Source organism: Dromaius novaehollandiae, chromosome 1 (genome assembly GCF_036370855.1).
Source record: "Dromaius novaehollandiae isolate bDroNov1 chromosome 1, bDroNov1.hap1, whole genome shotgun sequence".
NCBI lineage: Eukaryota > Metazoa > Chordata > Aves > Casuariiformes > Dromaiidae > Dromaius > Dromaius novaehollandiae.
The window spans coordinates 206443005-206464702 of record NC_088098.1 but is presented as its reverse complement, the minus strand read 5'-3'; the positions used below and the strand labels follow the sequence as shown (position 1 = coordinate 206464702).

The window sequence follows — 21698 nt, the reverse complement described above, 5'->3', positions numbered from 1 at the left end:
ACTTGCTGACACAACCTTAATCATAAGGCTGCAAAAGCTGTATGTACATAATAATAATGTTAAACTAAATGTTTCCAGTGTTCAGAACTTCTCAGGTCTCCCAGAGATACCCACATTCATAACAGAACATCTGTGGAAGTGCAGCTTAACTTCTATATGGTGACTAAAGGTAGTATATACAGCACTGGTTCCATCTGAATAATGAATAAAAAAATTCAAAGGGTGAGTTCTTATACAGGGTAAGAACTCAGTTCTGATGAAATGAGAATAAATATTTGTCCATCTGTAATGTGCTGTCAGTTAAATGTCAGTGGTTAGAGCAAGGACCAGGCACCATGGCACTTGGGGTGTTAGTCTCATGGATTTCTATTCCTAGTGCTGAAAATGAGCATACAGTGCTCTGAAACCACCGGATGAAAGCTCCTAGGTGCTAAGCATTATTGGGAAAGATAGGCATCTCTACAAAGCTTAAGAGACTTCCCCAAAACAAGGAGATAGGCCAGGAATTTCTCCTTGTCTGAGTAAGACTGAAAAGCCTGCGCTCAGTTACACTGATACACTGCCACTGCCTGAGCTGAGATTTGGTCAAATAACCGAGGAGAGACTTTGGACCCCAGAACGTGATTTTTTGAGCACTCTGAGACCCCTGTGACGTTACCGGGGTCCTGCTCCCAAAACACTCCTGAAATGAGGCTTCTTTTTAATTGTACTACAGGATTTGCCATGCCAAAAACATCTGGAAAAGGAGAGAGCTGACAAAAAGGCACCAACGAATTTTTTTTCACTCTCATGTTGTACATTGTTTGAAAAAGGTTTAAAGCTAAAATAAACTTCTTTGAAGCAACATGAGGTTCACAGACAATGGCAGCAGCTGCAGATAGCAGAGGTTCATTCCTGTTTATTATATTCATTAAAAGTGAAGGGAGAACTGTGGCAGCACTGGCTTAATGGTCATCTGAACATAATTATTGAGAAAGCATTGTTCTTTGGAAAGATCCAAAGTGTCAGACGGAACTTCACACCCTTGTCATAAAAACCCCACTTATTTCCTACCATTAATTGGATAAATTGGGCACTGTAGGATTGGAGGTGGAGGGAAATGGGTTAATGAGCGTGCGTAGGAGGCAAATGACACTGGAAACTTGGTTGTCTACAGAGAGTGGGCAGAGGAAACAAAATCAGATGTGAGCAACTTTCCGGAAGGCGATTGGGTCGACAAAACTCATGAGACAGCACTTTGTGTCCTGATGATCCTTGAACAGTACGAAAAGCAAAACTCTGGCCAGTGTGCACATGTGTTTCAAACAACAAGTCGAGAAAGAAAGAAAACCAGCAATGAATCAAGGGGCTGTATCGACAGCCACAAAGCAAACTCCTTTTGGAGCTCAGCCACATCCTCGCATCCTACAGCGTGCGTGGTGCAGGCGTTCGCATGGAGGCTTTTACGGCGCTGAAACTCCCTCCACCTGGCTAAAAGCTGGGGGAATTCCTTTCTGTAAGCCCCAGCGAGGGCTCTCAGCGCTTACTGTCAGTGCGCCATGTCTTTAGCTGTCTTTCTCCTTTTTGAATCGATGTTGACTGCCCTGTAATGCTGCCTGATATTAAATGTGGGATAAGTTCTTGCAGCTCCCTGTAAGTGGGCTTGACGCCAAGAGCAACACAGGGGCTGGACTCCATCCCCTCCACATGCAGGCCATGGGCAGAGCTGCTCCTCAGGCTTTGTGGTCGGTGTGCGACAGCGCTTGAAATCAGTGTATCCTTCTGTGGGCAGGTGTGGTTGGTAAATCTGTGTAAATCTGAATTTATGGGCTACCCCTCCGCTCTCCTGCCAGCTAGCACTCCCCAATAGGTGCAGCGGGAAAAGCACTGGGGCACCAGCGTGGGAACGGACTTCCAGACCACGGGAAGGATCTGTGCAGACCATCACGTCCCACCCCCGATGGTTCAGGATCTGCACGTGAACCATGGAGTCCCCTCGCATCCCCGAGCACAGTTTTGCAGCACACTATGTGCCGGGGCACAGTGTGGGGCTAAGGAGCTCACAAAGGAATCCTGCTCCTTTCTCAGCCAGGACCCCTACTGATTTCAGTGAATTTTTTGTGCTTCAGGAAAGGAACTGTTGAGTTGTTCCTGGACTTATTTTCTTAGCTACTAAAAAAAAAAAAAATCCAACAAAAAAAAAGTCCTTCAAACCTGGGCTGGCCACCACCAACCCTCATTCCATAACTGCCCCCAATGTTCACTGTTATATAACTGCAAAGGCCAATTATTTGACTGTTTGGAAAAATACATTCTTCTTTCCAGCAGAAAGAGCAGTAATTTTTTAACAAAAGGTACTCCCTTTTTCTGCAACTGACCTTCCTTTGTTCAAAGCAATGAGCTTTTTTCCCGTAAGAACCAGGGACTTTTGGTATAAGGACTGTTGTTCTCACCTTTCACCCCTGTATTAACTGGCATGTTTTTTTGTTTAAATTTACTCGTGATGGTTCTCATGTACAACCAGTTTATGTACCTAAGTCAAAGACACCAAAAAATCACTTCTTCAGCCTAGTCTCCCGCTGGAATAAAGTTTATATAACTGTGCTGGTTGCCTGTCCAGCTGCCTCTTCTGTCCCTTCCAGGAACTTCTGAGCAGTTGCAAAATTTCAACCCAACTGAACGGGCACGGGAGTCCCAAAGGACACGCCTGAAGCTCCAAGAGTGCTTCCAAGCTCCTCCAAGTGAACATGATCGCCTCTCCTGACGTCACACTGAAGTAAAACCAAGGTATGCATCGTTTCCCCCTTGTTGCTGATCCCTGGGCTCCACTGCAAGGCCAATAGGCTGTCCCCAGGCAGGTCCCCCATCAGGTGATTAGAAACTCAGGAGTGCAGGTTGACTCCTAATTCAGCTAGGTTCTTTGGAAAATCAGACCAAATGTAACTTTTTGAGTCTATATTTGATCTAGTTTTATCTTGTCCCGCAGTTCAGATTCCATGAGCAAAACTCTTTTTTTTTCCAACAAACTGAGGGAGGAAGATGCATTCCTCCCTCAGCTGGAGTTAAAGAGAACCTAGGTGTTGTATTCACTTCATTTGGCCTTCTCGCTAGATGTCAAGAAGTCATTATGTGTTATGTGAGTAATTAATTGTGCTACAAATGCCGGGTGATCCCTAGTTCCTTGCTGCCTTTTGCTTACTGGGTAGGGTGTTGACAGTACTTGGAGCAAGAGACCCAGATATAGAATGTAAACCTAAACCAAAAGCTCTGATTAAAGTTCAGATTTGAGGAAATTTTAGACTGTGGTCCAAATTTTGTGCTGTGAGCCGCTCTGTAGTCTATGGGTTTCACAGCACAGGGGAATAAGAGTTTTCCTTTGCTGCAATTCTTCCATACATAAAGTGGGAAATTCAGCTCCTCAGTCCTTCCAGACGCACACTGCCCTCTCTGCATTCAATGTACCAGCTAGAGCTTCTGAAGGCAGGAATAATACTGGAAAATTGCCAGACAGACTCAGAGAAGGGCATTACTGATAAAAAGATTTCAAGGTGACCAAAGCTTGCTGGAGTAGATACGTATCCTTCCTCATAGCCAAATGCCATTCTCGGATCACATGTTATGATCCCTATTGAAATTAATGCAAGTCCTTCACTGACATCCAAAATCTTTCAATGACATTGTGAAAAGCCAAAATTCATCACATTTATTTTGCACCATTTAAACCATCTTGCTCATAAATTAATTAAATTGTGTGCATAACTGAATGAGAACTTACTGCCAAAAGCAGAAGTTGGTTCAAAGAGTGAATGGGCAGGTTCATAGAGGACTGGTTCAGTGGTGTCTTGGTAAGTTGGTGAGTACTGAGAACTGGGAATATCTGTGAGGTGAAGAATCATCTAATTTCTTGCACTTTTCTCTAAATGTCCACTACTGGTCACTGCTAGACACAGGCCACCAGGTTAGATGGATTTTCTGCTTGGTACCTCTAGGGATATTCTTGTGTACAATAAGGTGAGCCATGCTGGATGTTGTCTTGTTCAGGTGGATTCATGATTTCTTATTAAAAAATGCAAAGAAAAATCTGAACTTAGGGGTCACTTTTAGAACAGGTAGTGAGGGGAATGTTCTGCAAACTGTCATCTGAATTCCCTTCAGTAAAAATAATGACATTTTTGAATTTTGTTTTTTGTGAAAATTTAATTATTTCTCAAAATACTTTGTAAAGGAGAGACAAAACTCATCAGTAACTCACATTCCTTGACTTAAAGAGGACAATATTTTAAAGAATAATTTACCCCCAAAATTTTATTTCATTCTCTTTTCTAAAGAAGTGCAGAGGGAATATGGGGATTATTGAGGATTTCTGTACCTTTATCATTAAGTTTATTCAAACATTATTAATATTCTGATCCAATTTGAAAACAATGTTTTTTTTCCTTTAAAAATAAACCTATTTACATTACATTTGAAATATCAACATTGCATGTTTGAAATGTAAGCAATCTATTACATAATATAGATTACATAAAAATAATATTCAAGCAGTGCATGTTGTTACTGATGTTTTAAAAAAGTAAAACAACAGAATTAGGGGAAGTTACTGGCTAGGCACCTGGAACAAGAATTTTCTGAAGCGAGAAACCAGCTTTCGACAGCTGCAACTTGTTCTGCAGGTGCAGAAAACACTTCTTCCTCTCTGTTTCTTCAGTTTAGTTCAGTTCAATAATCAGTTCACTCAAAGACACTACCTGAGAATTAAAAAAGGTAGATCAAGCTTTCCCCTTGAATCTAGGAATAAAAACTGTGTGCAAGAGGATGACATCCACTAGTTCTGAACTGAAGGACAAGATGGCCTGAAATAATCGCTCAATTCAGTTCCTAAACATGGTACTCCTATTGTTTAATATATCAATCAGCTTTAAAATTTACACTAGTTTTGACAGACTTTTTCCTGAAATATCTAGCACATTCAACTAGTAACAAGCAAATCAGTATCACAGTCTTCTGAATTTATTTTTGAATTCCAATTCCATGCACAGCCAATTTGATAAAAATTACTAGCAAAATCTAGTTAATAAAGATGGCTTTATTTTATAACAATACATAGGATTGAAATATGAAAATTTATCTGCTAAACTACATTATCATTTCATAATGTAGTTTGAGGAAGGCAGAGATGGTGGGGCAGGAAAAGGAAAGCTCTACAAGGAATTTGTTTCTGTTGCACAATACTGAGAATTACGCCACATAGGAAGCAGAAAAGGTGGGGATCTTAAAAATTAGTTTTCCCACTGGAAAACTTTACAGTTTTGAACTTCTTGCATGAGATTTTAAAGAAAGATGCTAAACCTTTCCCTTTCACTGTTTCATAAAATATTTTAATCTGATCTTGAAAATACTCCTTGCTTCCTTACAACTTGCAGCAATTTTTTCACTGCAACTGCAAAATCTGTAATGCTGAAGTCATCCAAGTGCTGCATTTTGAGGGGAGAGAGGGAGGAGGGAAAGAAGAATCTTTTCGCTTTGAAGCCCCGCGCTCTAGAGGATGTCATCTGGGTTGCTTACAGGCCTATCTCTTAAGCCTGTTAGAGGGTACTAAAAGAAGTGTCAAAACTTACAATACAGTGCTGCAGCACTTATTCCAAATCCCAGGAAAGTAACTGGTCTGGTGCGATAAAATGAGTTAGAAACAAAAATGTTCTTAATTAAATTGAGTTGAGGTTGATGACACTTCATGTTGGCCCCTTTCCAGGCCACAAACATAGCACCCTTTCCTGCAACGACTGGTGACTATAAGGAGGGCCTCTTGGATCATCAAATTTCATCTTCTTGGTTATGATTGCCCAGATCTGCCTACAGTGAGCCCAAAGGCTTCAGCCGGACTAAAAGAGCATTGCATGCCTCAAGAGACTGCCCTGTGTGTGTGTCTCAGGTGGAGGACAGAAGAAAGTAAGATGCCACTGCTGGAGACTCCTGAAGTGATGCCTCCTCTCACGACTGCATGATTTAATCACTTGTACCTTTTCAGGCTTGAATTTCAAAACTTGGTATCATGGTATTGTTTTCACCCATCTCCTTATCTTGCTATGGTGTCACATGCACATTACTCTCACAATTTGGAAGTTGGTCCCTCCAGGACTCAGGAAACACCACTCTCCCTTTCTCCCTGCTTGGGTTGTGTCAGAGGCAAACTCCTTGCCTCCTGGGTCAGGCCCATGGCTCCCAATTACCCACTGAAGCTCAGGGGACACAGGAGATCCTGGTGAGAGAAGGACAGGATTAAACAGGGTCCAAAGGAGGGAATTGTGGAACAAATAATTGGCATATATGACTTTTGCCCAAGATGTGAGCCTTGAACTTCCGATGCAAATATCTTAAGGCATGTCTGCAATTCAATCCACATACATGCACACATGTAAATTTGCACATGGGCTAAAAATTGGGAAAACTTTTCCTTTTCCAAATGTGTACTCAGAATTGCCAAGCTGGAATGCAGGAGAGGAAATGTATGGCCAACTGCAAGCACTCACAAGGCAAAGAATTAAGCCCCAAAAGTCACAAAAATATGTTAAAAAAAGCAGAGGTAGCTGGAATACAAGCCGCTTGGGATTTTTATTAGCCTCCTGGGATATATCTGCACAAAGTTTAGGTCATATTTGGCATCCTTTCTCTGCTCAAAACTTACATCTACACTCATAGAAATCAGATGCTTAACTGGATCTGTTGTAAATGCAAGCATCAACCCCAGTTTATGTAGTTAGGATTTTAAAAAAGTAGACCTCCTTTACTCCTCACACCTCTCTATAGCATCCCCAGATTAGATAATAACATATTAACAAGAGACTAACACGAGATAAAGATGCAGCATCACCTATGTGTATAATGCTGTCTGAGCTCAGCACTACAAAATATTCGGTACATTCTGAGAATTCAAAGCCTCAGGTTTGTCATCAGACTACCTTAAGGATTGGAGAAAAATTCTGCAGGCTTTAGGATTAAATCACAAGTGCTGACAACACGAGGTCCTTCAGTATAGCATCCAGCCTTGCTCCCATTAGGAGTGTTTGGTAGAAGAGCTCACAGGTCCTCAGAAAGCCATGGGACCCCCTCTGCTCTCCTGCAGCAGCCTGTAGGCATCTTTCACTTCCCATTAAAAAGCAAATGCAATTGTATGACCTCCATGGGCTACATACAGTACCATGATGTTTTCACCCACACTAAACCACTCTTCAGGCAGTAAAGTTTTTGTGTTGCTGGATGATACCCCATCACCAGATTAAAGCCCGTCTGCAGAGACTAAGACTTCCACCTAGATCAGCTGGCAGCAAGGCATGCTTGGGGATGTGGCAGGCCACATCTCAGCACAGTGGGGATTTGGGTCATAAAGTGAAATCAAATTAACTAATTAATGAGGCACTGGTGGGAACTGTTTTGTTTCATGGGAATTTAGTAGGCACCTCAGCTTTCTGGGAAGCTGGAAATATGCTCATAAAATGGACAGTACTAATATCCCTACATTAAATAGCATATTGGCCCTAAAACAAAGAAATTAATGCATCTTCCACCTTTTTATAGGGGAAGCAGAAGTCTCTCGAAAATGTAGTCAGAGTTGTTGTGAGGAGGGGAGGGGGTTGGTTTTCCCACTGATGTCATTGATAGCATAAGCCTTTTATGGTCATGACTTAATAGTTGTCTCTCTGCTTCAAAATCAACAGAGAGCACGGGAAAAAAGCCCTGCTTCCTCCTTGGGAAATGGTGTATGTTCAGGGAGGAAGTTGTCTTCCTGTTTTCTCCATAATTGCAGCTTCGCATGGTTTTAGCAAGTTCCACAACTTTAAGCCTCTTCCATATGGAACATGTTCCTCTAAACATCTGGCTCCTTTTTTATTGCAGTGATAAAACAGATTTATTTTCTACAAACGGTATAAAATATTACTTTCGCATTGCATGATCTGCTGTGCCTTTAAAAGTAAAAATATACAAAGAGATCAATAGACTCACATGTTTCTGTTTTACTAGTGACAAAATTCTTTCTAAAGACAACTCAAGGATTAATTCTGAAACTGGAAAGGAAGAGAGTCTGGACACCTACATTTTATTATCTTTGTGTTTCTTGATGCAAAGCAATGGTAAAAACTCAAATCTAAAATGAAATGTAAATCCAGCCAAAGTGCATTTGTTAGGTCTGCATCAGGTTTGTACGTGTATCTCTCATACTGGTGTTTGCAATTTAACTATCGTTGGAAGGGAACAAAATGCTTTAATTAGTTTAGAAGTCATCTTTCTAATTCTCCTGGATGATATTAGAAAAGAATGGCTCATGCCAAGAAATTCAGAGGGCTATACGCTAATGAAGAGAAGAGCATTCGTTTATTATCTAATGGCAGTCTGGCTGCAATGTCAAATTTCAGTGGGCAGGGCACTCAAGCAATAAACCAGGAAAAAGCTATTATAAATCAACAGATCTTGCTGGCTTCCCATTCCATTAGCTGTTATTTTTAGACGTACCGCATGCATGGCTAAGCAACAAGGCTTCAGAGTGCTCCTCCAGAAGTTTTTGTTTTTTGCCCTCCTCGGTATTTCACCTGCCACTGCCCAAAATGACACAAGAGTTTACCGCGTGCAACAAGCCCAAAAATGACCTATAAACAATGTTGGGAAAGATCTGGCCAAAATGAGCTACAGGGATGTATTCCAACAGTGGGTTCTTTAAAGGAGTGGAAAAAATAAATGAGTCATTTTCTAGATGCTATGACAAATCCCGAGTTGAGCAAAGTTTGGCTTGATGCACCAAAAAATGGTGCCACGATCTACCTCGGCTTGCAGCCTTGCCATTAGTGCGGTTTCCAGACTTTTGCTGCCCGCTCTGCCTCTATGGGAAAGGACATCGGAGCCCATGCAAGGGGGAACACAGCCTCTTGCAAATCCGGATAAGAATGATTTTTTTCTGCCTGATGTTGCTGCTAGGAGGGCAGCTGGAAGCCCACTCATTCACACTAGGGTAAGTGTCCCTCAGGAAGCACCCAAAAGCCTGGTCTCACTTAGGCTTTCCTCCTAGGAACATATTTAGGGACTCTGCCAGTCTGGCCTAATGCTAGCACGCATGGACCGCTTTGGCCTCAAGGCTTCTTTGGGTGGGGAGCAGGGAGGGCTTTACTCCGTTTTGCAGACTCTACTCGTTTGTAGCACTTTTACACACTGGGCTGAATTCTGCCGTCTCTTACACAGCTGCTTTCTCCTGCAGATACTAGGAACTTGGCTTGGTTAAGACTCTGTTCAAAGCATGCAAGGCTGGTTTTTACATGTTAGTAACTGCCCGAATCCCAGTGGATGTGATAGGGATGAAACATATGATAAGCTTTTTGCTGATGGGGAAAAGCGTTAGAGCCCGGGCAAATGACAGATTTGGGTACAGCTGTAGCAAAACCAGTGATGAAAAAGAAATTAGGGGCTGGCTGTTTATTTAGGTGGAAAGTGGTGGGGAGAAAGGGAATCAAAAGGCTGATGAGAGTCAAGAGATGGGAAAAGGCATAATAAGGTATGCAAATCTGGTGAGCAGGGCTCTCTGGGGGTTCCTGCACTTTGCATGGTGCCTGAGCACCTCAGCCTGAATCAGGACCAAAAACCTGCCGTTCTGGCCATGCCATGAGTGTCAGATCCGTTCCTCTGGTCAAGAGGACCAAGGGGTGCCCTTGCTGGCCAGGGAACGCCGGGATGGGATGGACCGAGCCTCCTTCCAGCCTGTCCATGCTGGCAGCCTCCGTGCTGTTTGCTACCAGGGAGACTGTGCTCACGAGCCGAGGATGGAGAGCACAGCTCTGAATTTAAGTGTAGACCCCACCTTTGGGCATGCAAGGGTTAAATCTGCATCTCATAGGTCTGCAGTCAAAGCCAAATCTGGGCGCCCAGACTGGACTGACTATCTGTTTTCAGGGCCTGATCACGGCACAACCCTCAAGTCACTGCAGCTGGTAGGACCTGCCTGCTCCGCTATGGTCCAGGAAGGGAGGGGAGGGGCTGAGATTTGGCTTTGCTCCACCACTGAGTGTCCCTGGGACAAATATGGACCTGAGGCTGCTTGTATCCTGCCTGGAGGGGTCACAGTCTCCCTCCTGCGTTTCTGAGCAGTAATTAGCTCAGAGCCTAACTCAATGTAAAGAAATCTTCTCATGAATACTTGCTATTTTTTGTGCTGAATAGTGCCCGTGTAATGCAGCAGGATAAGGCAAAATGTGATTCACCTGAGTTAAACAACGCCCCTTTCTGCCTAAAATGGCATTTTCTACCTTCATCGCATAACTAGTTCTCTTGCAAAATGAATGTACATAGTGCATGAAAGACTTACTGAAAACCATTAGATTCCCTCTTACTGAACACACCCATCATTTTTTCAACTACCTCAAATTTACTTAATTTCTGAGCGCAGTCCAGGAAGCTGCTGGAGGAAAATTACCAGACAAGGAGAGACCTTATTACAAAGCTTATACTTACGTGTGTCATAAGCACTTCAGATATTAATGCTACTTTTTCAGTCATCCACCGTACCTTCTGCTAAAGGTAAATGCAGGATACCCAGAAAAACACCCCTAAAACTGAACAGCTCTGAATCACCAATGCTAAGAGCCACGTTTCCTCGTGAAATAAATGAATCAGTAAAACCACTCATAAAATTACTTTCTGAAATGTAATATCCTGTAATATCTTTGAATTTGGTCCCAAGCCACCAAAGGACTGAAACATGTGCTTAACACTAAGTACCCTAGAACGAGCTGCCTTTGGAGGATGAGGAATCTCATTACTGGAGGTTTGCAGGAACAGGCTATACAAATATCTGATCTAGAGGCTGGTGATCCTGCCTTGAGGCAAGAAGGGCACAGCTGGAGTTGGGCCTCCTGAGGTCCTTTCCAGCCCTATCTTTCATGATTCTAGGTGAGCAGCTCTATTTAGGTCAATAAAACTCTCATACCACACTTAAAGTTAAGCACACGCTAAAGTGTTTCGCCAGAGCGGTGCACAAGTGCAAAGCAGGCAGAATATTCCTCGCAGCTTCAGGATATGCACTCAGTTTTTCTAACATTCAAGCCCTGCCACAGCAGTGGGAAGGAACGTGCTAAAACAAGCACTGTAACGGCTGTCGGCACGATGTCTGCCATCCCTCATCTGTGCGGAAGGCACAACGCAACAGGTAGGGAAAGCTTTGCATGTGTTGAACGGAGCACACAGCTTTCTCACAATCTGAGTTAAATGCCTTAACTGTGAGCAGGGAGGAATCACCCCGGTTAGCATGTGTTTCAGTTTTGAATGTACAATTTTAAACCATCAGCTGCACTGAAGAAACACATGCAAGAAAGGGAGCAAGATGTTAGCAACCATGTCCCTGACCCACTCTCAAAGGCAGATGTGCACGCTCCATTTAATTAACAAGAAATACACATTTAACTCCAGAACCTCCCCCTCTCAAACCCATGAATTTCCTGAAATCATAAAATTCATTTCCTACCGGACCCGAAGCTTGGATCCCAAGAGAAAGCCCAAGTCCCCTTTTTCCTCTCCATTGTCCTCAAAGCCCAGCACTGCCTTGAATCTAAGTGGTTTATGCATCTCAAAAGCAAAACTACGTGTGTCATCCTGAGCAGAAACCTGAGAAGAAATGACTCAGCTTGGTGTTTAGTGAGCCAAGCCCTAGCTAGCTACAACTGCAAAAGACCTGACCTATTAGATGAAAAATGATCCCCCCAAACAGTAGTAGCACTATACTAAAAAAAAAAATTAAAAAAGGAAGAAAATCAAGGGGAGAGCCATTTTTTGTGTCTAGTTGTATTACTTTAGGTGAGGCAGTTCCTAAAAACTAGGGGAAAGGTAGATGATAGCATTTCTAGTTCAACCCCAACTCACAGAGGCTGAACGTGGGTTGGTTTTTTAGGTCCTCCATGCCTTGTTTTACATTTGGGCAAACTTGCCCTTACAGAGTGGTGTCGCACTGATTAACTCATTAACAATAGTAGAGTGCTTTGTATTCCTTGGATAAAAAGACCTGGGGAAGTGCAAGCCTGACATTATCATGTTTGGGTAATGAAGTAAACAGTCCTCAGCCGGTGTCAATGGCAGGGATTAGCTTGTATATGTAGAGCATCTGTTATATAAACTGGATCTCAGAAGCCTGTAGAGAGTCAGATGCTATAAATCACTTCACTGTATTCTAGATGACTATTTTAATCCATCTTCACAGTGAAATGCAGTTAAGAAACTCAGTCTACAAGGCTGGATCCCGAGCTTTTGCTGCAAATTACAGCAATATAAAAGGAAAGCCAAGTGCCCATGAAATGAAGCCCTTTGCTTCACTAGTGCTCCATGTCTCCACAGCACCTGCAACAGTGAACTGGGCCTTAAAGCCAAGGGCAAATGGCTGCCCAAGACCCTGATTTTTGAATGTGTAGAAGAGGCTGTGAGGGACCACACTAGCGGAGAGCAAGCGGGTATGCTGGCTCCTGCGGTGCAGGAGACTACACCAGGCCAGCCAAGTAACCAGGAGGTTGCTGTCTGGAGGATGTCCATGAGAATGCTCCCTGTGACCTGCCACAGCCTCTCCCTGCCCGCGGCGGGGGACAAGCCAACCAGCTCCATCTGCTATGCAGATCATGGAGGGAAGAAGAGCCAGGGAGATACGGACCTAGCTGTGGCACAGGGAGGAGCAGGCACCAGCCTGGAAGCCTCATAGGCCAAAGAAGCCTTGAGAGCGCTACAAAAGGGGTGGAGTGGTGAGGCTTGTGTTGAGCTTTGCCGCCTTGTCCTCCTGCCTTTGCAGTTCCCTTTTCCACAGCTGAAGAGCCCTGTAGGCTATGCAGACACCTAGCATGGGAGTCAAATGCCAGCTTTCCCTCAGGCTACAGGCCTTCAGTCAATGGGGAGATGAGTGCCTCCCAAGGGAAATTCAACGCATCCAAGGGTGAGTGGCCACGACAGCTGCTTTCTGAGCAAGCCCGACTCTTTCCACTGCCTGTAGAGGGAATCTAGTAAGCAGCTGAGACTAAATACCCAAGTTTCTAATGGCTAAAATGAAGTGAATCCCCCTTCTCAGTGATGCTGAGAGGAAATCTGGCTTTACTGAAGTTCATGGAGTCACGCTGGGCCAGGGTTGCTTTCATCCCTCTCTGCTGCTCCACACTTCTTTAACACTCAAATACAGAGGGCTCTGATTTAACACAGGCGAGATATATTCTGTGCTGTTCTGAGCAGTGTTTATAATAGACAGTAGTTTTATCAACTTCTTTCCCTGGCAGACTAAAGGGTTTTAATCAAAGTGCTAAATCCCAGCTCAAATTAGTTGCTTTGGTGAGGAAAAATAGGCCTCTTTTTTAAACACTTCAGGATTTTGTGAACATAAGCAAATTAAAGTACCTTAAAAACAAAGCCTGGCAGAGTCTAAAGGAAGTTTGGAGGGCAGTCTAAGTGCAGCATGCTGAAAAGCTTTTTTTTTTTTCTTTTTCCCTCCATCATTTTACTAGTTAATCTTCCTGGGAACAGACTGGTATTTACTCATCCCATGAGAGAGTGGAGTTGTCAGGGATCCAAATGATACCAAGGGATAAGGTTTAAGGCACTCCACCATTAGTCATTGAATGGAAGGACATGGCACAGTTCTTTGGAGATAGACTGTGATTTTCTCCTCTTAAGGTTTTTATTTGAATTTCTCCATATTAAAAAGGGACATTTCATGAATTGTGTGTGGGGGAAATGACACGCTCAGAAAATGATCCTCCATCACTGAAGCTGAGCCTATGGGAAAGTCTGTGTCCATCAGGGCTGTATGGCACTAAACAAAATGATAATGCTCTATTAGAAAAATAATATATGGAAGAGGTCAAATACCACACTTTCCATGCTAGCTTCCCAGGGCTTTCTTCATAGAGAATAATAATTGGCGGCCAGTCCTCTACAGCAGACACACTAATATGGGAAAGTAAGCTGAGCTGGGTGGGATCAGGCAAAACTGAACTATCTTTCCCTGTGCTAAGCCCTGAGCCAGCCGTGCAGGACAGCATGGATCAGAAACACAAGAGGTGGGTGAAAGGGGACTAGGCTGGGTCAGAAGCACTGTAGCACATGGCATTAGCATATCTTTGACTTTGAATTTGCCAAGAATCAGGGCTTCTAGCTGACATACAGCCCAACCCTGTCCAGACCTGGCTCCCTATGGCTCCGCACCATGCCATGCCTATACTCACCAGCATGGATCTACACCAGCTTGGGCATCACTGTCCTGCACTCCTCTCCATGGTGAGGAGGTACTGTGGCTTTTTCCATCTCCCCACCGGCCTTGCTTTGCTCTTGTTTCAGCTGCTTTCCAAGTATATTAAACTGCTGTTAAGGCAAAGACTGAGAAGGCAGGAGGTCTGATCTCATTCCTAGCTCTGTCCCAATTCTTTGTGTGACTTTATGGGTGAGCCATATACCTATGTCTCTACAAGAAAATCAAACATTCCTGGGGTTTCCTCTGGTGTTGATGCCAACAACACACCCAAAGTAGGGTCTGAACACACATTCAAATTGTCTATTGGGAATGGTCCCTGGCCCATACACATGGCTGGACTGTGCCTGGGAAATATTTGGGAGAGTTTGAGTTGGTCTGAGACAGAAATCGGCCATGGGTCTTTCAAACAGATAGTCACTTTTGTACAGACAGTCATGCTCCGGTGCCTTGGGAAGTTCCCTTCCTATGCTCACTTTACTAATATAGACGTGGCCCTAATGTCTCTGGGTCAGACCTGTGAGGGTACTTATGCACATAACTCTGCTTGATTTTGCCTCGAGCTAGGAATCCAAATCTTTTTGTGGTGCTGGGTCTCTTGGTCTCTGCACTCATCTGTAAAGGAAGGATCAAAGCAGTTCTTTCCCTATGACACAAAGTTAAGTCTCTCTAGGACAGGATAGTGACAAATAGGCAAGACCAGTATGGGTATAATCTTATGAAATGCTGCATTCTTCCAGTATGTCTCTGATTCATTCTACCCTATGAGTCAATAAAGGCTGCTCAGTGTCTTGCAGTCTTGGCCCCAGAGCCACAAAGCACTGTTGGCAGGCAGCCCTTCAGAAACAGCTCACATAAAAGTAAGAGTGTGCCCTAACATGGTACTTTGCATCTGAAGATCTTGGAGTACTTTGATATCCTTTTCCAAGTTGTACCGAGCCTTGCTGAATAAATGCCCCCAGTGGAAGTCAAGTAACATGCTACACATCACGAATAGGTAACTCAGAATTTGAGCAGGCTCTAACATGCACAACATCCTGTGAGACAGGTGAAGAGAACCCTAATCAAATATAGGAAAAGGCTTTTGGTCAGCTGAATAGCTCCCTGGGCTCTACGAGTTGTATTGCCTAGGTGTCCATTGAGTAAAGGAGGAGTTTGGACACTATGTTTAGGTGTCCATAATCTGGAGACAAATCCTTCTACATGTGTCAGCTGAGGAATGGTAACTCATCTTGCACGTATTGAAAGCCAGCAGCAAGGTAATTTGTCCTAGTTTAGCCTGTAATTAACCGGGGTTAAAATAAGTCTAAGTACTTTACATTGGCTCCAGGCTAAAAGCATGTATGCACATGGAGAACTCCACACCTCAGCTAAGGTGCTGTGGCTTCAGGCAGGGCAATTTGGGCCTAACTCTGACCACAGAAGCAGCATCTTTCCAACTAGATCCAAGCAGAAACTGTCACGCATAATAGGTAGAGTTTTTGCCTAAGTGCTGTGGAATATAAATGGGACTTGCACTCAGACATTTCTTATTCACCAAGATTTATCCTGCTTATTACCATTTCACTGCCTTCCACAGAATTATTATTAATTCACCACACCATATGTCAGGAAAAAATCAGGAGCACTGTCTTCCCCTGCTAGTTCTCAGCTACTAAATCATTGGTTTTAAGCTCAGAAAGGTAAGAGACAGAGAAAATAACCCCTCTGTGAAAAATAATCTACTTGAGGATACCCGTATTTCATGATCCTATTGTATTTGTAGGTGAACCTCCAATAAATCAACATAAAGCATCCATTTAAGTCATGAATCCAGTCCAATCTGAGAGACAAAGTTCTGTACAAATCCCATGACATCACTGGCAGCTCAATCAGTCTTATTGCTACTCCTGTTGCAAGTATACAGGCTGCTGTTCCGGACCTCTTTTCTACAGCTGAAGAGTGGTTTTGGACACGCATACACGGATGTGGAGAGCCCTGTGGTTCTCCAAACTGAGTGGGTGAGATCCAGCTCTAGTTCTGAGTCCTGCTGATCCACTGACAGCAAGGAGGAAATAAAGAGGAGGTGAGAAGGAGAAGACCCACAGAGCAAGGAGATATTAGGGAAGGAATCCAACCTGGGAGATGGAAGTTATACTCTAAAGAGGCGTCCTCAAGAGAGTCTGTTCTCAAGCCATACAAACAACCTGGACAGAGCACATGGGTTTCTACATGCCTAAGTCTGTCTAGTGTTCTTGGAGAGGCTGTACTAAGATGTGAGTGAAGCAGCCACATACTAAGAATATGGGCAAGAAATGCAGCACGGTGCTTTTCCATAGGACAACTGGAGGTCGTAGTGTCAGAGGCACTGAGCTCCCTGCCAGACCTCCAGTCTGGTCCAACCTGAAGGCAGCGGGATGTGCAAGGTCTCCTCAAACTTCTGACTGCTTTTCGAGGGGGCCTCGTGCCCTACGATCACTCCTGTGAGGTCACTTCTACAGTTCCCAGCTAAGAGGGCTACCTATGGGCAGAAGTTACATGGCCTCAGCCAAGCAGGAACACTGGCATGTTACATGGACTTATTACAGAAAGGGTTACATCACGGCAAGTTGGTTAAACCAGGGCAAATGTACCAGCAGACAGTCTGCATCACTTCAAACCTAGCTCACATAAGTCAAAGTAGTTCAACAGTAGAGAGAGCCAGTGCTGGGTTTACAACAGCCTGGAGCAGCCCCTCTCACAGCCAAAGCAGTTGAATGGAACCAGAGAAAGGGCTCACCGCTGATTAACCCAGGCTAAGCTCCGCACACAAAACCAGCCCAAGTTTTCCTTGGGACACAGAGGGGAGAAACTCCCAGCCCACTGACAAGCATGAGGCCCACCCCACCACAGCTCAAGCAACAGCTGCCTTCCCGTGTTCATGCACACGCTGACACTCAGATCCTAGAGGCAAGAGGATGGAGAGGAAGCCCAAGCCAAGCTCTTTGGTGCCTTGGGGAGTCTAACATGGGGGCATGGTGGTTTTGCCACCTTGTTAACCTTACACACAGGAAAAGAAAAGAAGCTCAGCTGCCAAAACTGTACATAGATGTCCTTGGCTCATGAGACCATAGGGTACATCCCCAGCTGTGAAGGTCTTCCCTTTGCACGCTTGACAGCGTTGCAGACCACGCTGCCCAGAAACACCCTCTGCACTCTGCAGGTCTTTTCCAAAAGGAGCAGAGAGATGCGTTTCGCACCACCATGGAATGGGACATAACAAACAGCTGGATTAGTAATGCCCTCCCTGCTAATGCGGAGCACCTTGTGGTAGTGCTTGGCACTGTCTTTCCCCAAACCCTTATTTTCTTATCGTCTTCTTGACAAGGTAACTGGCGCGACCTCACAGTGACATCACACTGATGCAACAAGTCATTCTCACTGTCTTCTGTCACTGCTACGCCTGTTCCACCATGCAAAGCAGAGCCTGCATGAACATCAGCAAGTGCTTGGAACAGGTTTTCCCTGCACAGCTTGGCTTCCACACAGCTGTGGAGAATGAATTTCTGTGGTCCCTTGCCGGGAAGCAGTGCTATTCCAAAACAAACAAAAACCCCAAACCAAATGAAACCAAAAAGGCTTTTTTCTCTAAGTCCAAAGTTGGGAACTTGCATTGTCATAAAAAAAGTACTGACTGGTTCCTGAGCAGGTAACAAAAACGTTTACCTCTGGTAAATCAGACCATTTTGATCAGGAGGTAAGACAGCGCAGCAGGAATTCGTTCTCAAGGTGAGGTCCCTCCTTCCAGTGCTTTTCTGCTCAAAGCAGACACAGCACTGCCTTGGATTCCTTCAAATATTCATGACAGGCCCCTAAAGTTTCAGAAGTGTCAAAATGCAATGCAAAGGCAAGCCGCTCCCTATGCTGGCGTCTGGCTAGAGCGTGGCGTGCTAAATAGGACAGAGTCACTGAGCTGTGACGAGCAGTCAGACACAGTGCGCAGCTCTTGCAGTTCGAGCAAGGCCATCCCCCACCGGTCCCTGACGTGGGTGACAGATCATCTCTCCTGGCCTCATGTGAAGCGCAGGCTCCGTTTCCCGGCTTGCAGCTCACCCCCCGGAGGGGCGCTCCCGGACTAGCTCTCCGTGCCGTGCCCCGCTCTCCCTTTGGCACTTGCACGGCCCCGGCGCTGCTACACGTCGGCCTGAGCGCTACGGCAGCTGGTCACTGCAAGCACAGCGTGTGTGCATCGCCGCAAGCGGCGTGCATTGTACGGGCTGTCAGCACTGCAAACAGTTCCAGTGCCTCTCTTTTTGATTTACATTTTCTGCATCCTTTCTGAGAAACCTCAATTGTCTATTTAATCCCTTAGCTCTGGAGCAAAAGCATTCAGCTGTGCAACCCAGTATAGAAGGTGCAAATTTGATACCCATTAAAGTCGAGGAGTTACCAGGCGTAAAAACCCATATGGGGACAGTATAATCCCTGTTGTAATTCCGTTTATTTTAATGTACCAATGATGAATCCGACACAGCAATCGGGATTTCCATCTCACACCAGCTTCCCACATCCATCTAGTGCGCTCAGTGGAAACAATTCTGCTTTACGTTCATGTAAGCGCGATCGGCGTTAGGGTTATTCTGCCGATGTTTTCTGATGGTCACCTGTTTGCTCCAGCCATGAGCACGGACCACAGCTTTGCTCTTTCCTGTTATATCCATCCAGGGTATTCCATAGCAAATATCTCCCTTACTATCATGCCATCTTTAACTTTGTCTTAGTCCAGAGTGTGATGGGAGCTGGATTTAAGGGCAGACCCGCAGGGCAACGGCATGAAACAGCCTCTGTTTCATGGAACCGGCTATGGCACGGTCCTGCAAAGCTCAGCGAACGAGCAGCGCAAGCCAAGGGGCTGGAGGGGAGGGCTCCCACCCGGGTGCACAGCTCAAGCCCTGCTCTCTGTGGGGCTGGCGAAGAGCAGAGAAACACTTCAAACAACTGTCGCGCAGAAGGTGCGGAGATGACAAGAACGGCTCGATGCTTGTAATATACTTACCGCTAGGTGCAGCTGAGCATATATGTCTTTTGTGAAGTTTTATTGTCCGGATAACAAATTACACATCAGGATGTATGAAAGTTACAAGCCTTATACCCTTACTTTATAACCCTGGCACTAATGTATGCATCTGGGTTTAAAGCACTTTCTTGCAAGTTAAAACCCAGCCCTGCTAAGAATTGGTGTAATTCAATACTTCCTTTGAAAACCTTCCATAGGAAGATTAGAACAATCTTAGTGATTACAGGCTATCTGGGGTCCACAGATGCCAGTAATCTATGGAAATTGTGAACTCAAAGGATTTATGTTTAAATGTGATTTAAAATCCACTACCAAATCTCCATCGTTGTTTTTTCTTTTATGATTTCTTTCTTCCTCCTCTGTCTCTCTTTTTTTTTTCTCTCCTCAGACTGAATTTCTGCATGCAACTGTAATGTCTGTCTCAAAGACAAACGGGCACAAGCCAAACAACAGCCCGGCTCTTTGCTGCTGACACTGCCGGGGCTCAGGTTTGGGGCGCGGGGCGCGCTCCACAGTAGTCCCAGCAATTGCCCCAGCCGCAGGCTCTCCGTGCTGGAATCTGTCTGCAGCCGTGTCCGTGATGAAAGGCAGCTGTGGACGGCTTCAGCGGGCTCTGGTTAAAGGCCTATCACGGACTCCCACATGAATGGGAATGCGAGGAGAAGTCACAAATCAAACCTGAACCGTGCAGTCCACTTAGGCGAACGTTATTTGCACCATATGTTTCACAGGTTCGTTTTGCTAGAATAGTAAATTGGCCTAAAATTAAGGCCAGATTTTGGAAGGCAGCACCTCCTTCGCAAGGAGGAGATGTGTCCTCTGAACGTGCACGCATGTGAACTCAGCCGAAGGGACAGGTCACTCCCAACCTGCACATGCTAAGAGTCACGGGTACGCGACCACGCAGGGCATGGGTATTGGCATATGAGGGCATGTGGACCCTGTGTGCGGTGTGTTTGTGTACAGCTCTTCCGGGTATTTCTTCAGTGCCTGTTGCAGGGAATCTGACCTTGGTATCAGCTTTTTGATGTGTGGGCATGGTTTTTACTTCCATATGTTGGGTATTTTACATGCAGATCCTCACACATTTAGATGGAGATAGATCCGTAAGTCTTTAGCATATGCTTTTCAGTTACAGGGTTTTCAAACAACACTAACCCTGTCTTCCAAGTCTGTTCAAATAAACTGTTGCAGATTAAAGGCCTGACTTTTTGTCAAGTTTAAACAAATACATAGAGCACAAGTGCTCCATAGCATTGCATGCCCGTGACAGCCAGCTCCCAGCAGCTCACCAAGGCAGAGAGACCGACTGATGGGATCCCATGTCCATGAGCTGCCCTCTCACAAGCTCGGAAGATGCAGATCCCGTGGGTTTTTAATCCAAACCAGGGTTTTGGTTTTACAGCTCTGGAACAAGGAGGTTTTGCTTACCCCAAACCTGGCTTCAATTTTATCTTATTTCCATAAATAGCACTAGGAACCTTTGGCAATGTTTTGCCACATTTTCCAGTGGAGGGCAAGCAAAGACTCCAGGCCAACGCTATATAATGGTATCTTAACAGTGTTTCAGCGGCCACTTTACACCTAAGAGCCTCTCAAGGCTCCTAACCAGGTGTTTTAGCCTCTTCTGCTTTTCAGTCCAGATTTTCAAGCTGTCATTCCTTTGTGTTTCACCTCATTTCCTCACAGTTTCCACCTCCATTTTGCCACTTAATCATGTGGGCCTCTGCAGCCTCTCATTTGCTTGTGGTAAATCTGGCATCTTTATTAAACCCATATTGTTTCACTCTGGGGGCACGTTTACAGGTAAATCTTAAAGGCAGCCACCTCTGACTCGATAGTATATTTAATCCTGCAGCTGTCAAATGAAAGGTGATAAATCACCTACCTCCGATCAAATAAATCCTGCCTCTTTCAGTGCCACATTGGCACTTCTCCTGTGTTACTCCGGCAGCGGTGGTGGCTAGCGCTATGGTAGCTCCAGACTCAACTGTTCAACGCTTGAAGACTCCCGTTTCTTTACTTTGTGTTGAACTAGCGCCTAAAGAACGCCTTTTTTTTTTTTTTTTTAAGAAGCTGGAATAAGGAGAACAAAAGCAAAAAGCAAGTGCTGACCCAAATCCCGCTGCAGAGCTAGGAAGGGGTTAAAGGCAGACCGGCTCTGTGGGAAGGGAGCGCATGGGTAGGCTGCTCTGCTTGGGCAGCCCCCTGCCTCTACACAAAGCCCCATTGAAGCGGAGGCAGGAGCAGGGCAGACGCAGGAGTTTATGGAGCAGTGGTAAGCCCGCGAGCCCGCACCGTTCGGCGCAAAGAGCTAGCGAGGCCCGTTGGCAGCTCCTGCGGAGTCTGCAGACTCTGCAAGCCAACCGCTCTGTATTTGTTCCTTTTTCTTAAAACAACAACGCACCCGGGGAAAATAAATACAAAAAGCCCCTG

At 45.0% G+C, this 21698-nt stretch overlaps 1 protein-coding gene across 2 annotated transcripts in view; it reads right to left on the bottom strand.

Annotated features, from left to right (window-relative positions):
- The window catches only part of MAML2 (mastermind like transcriptional coactivator 2), a 224022-nt gene that overhangs the window by 133434 nt on the left and 68890 nt on the right, over positions 1–21698 (bottom strand). Inside the window, exon 1 of one of the 2 annotated variants that reach the window (XM_026109159.2) lies at positions 11480–11607. The exons of the other annotated variant lie outside the window; for it this stretch is intronic. The gene's annotated coding sequence lies outside the window, so the exon portion shown is untranslated. Of the gene's footprint in view, positions 1–11479; positions 11608–21698 lie in introns of those variants that run through there. 2 annotated transcript variants of the gene reach the window in all.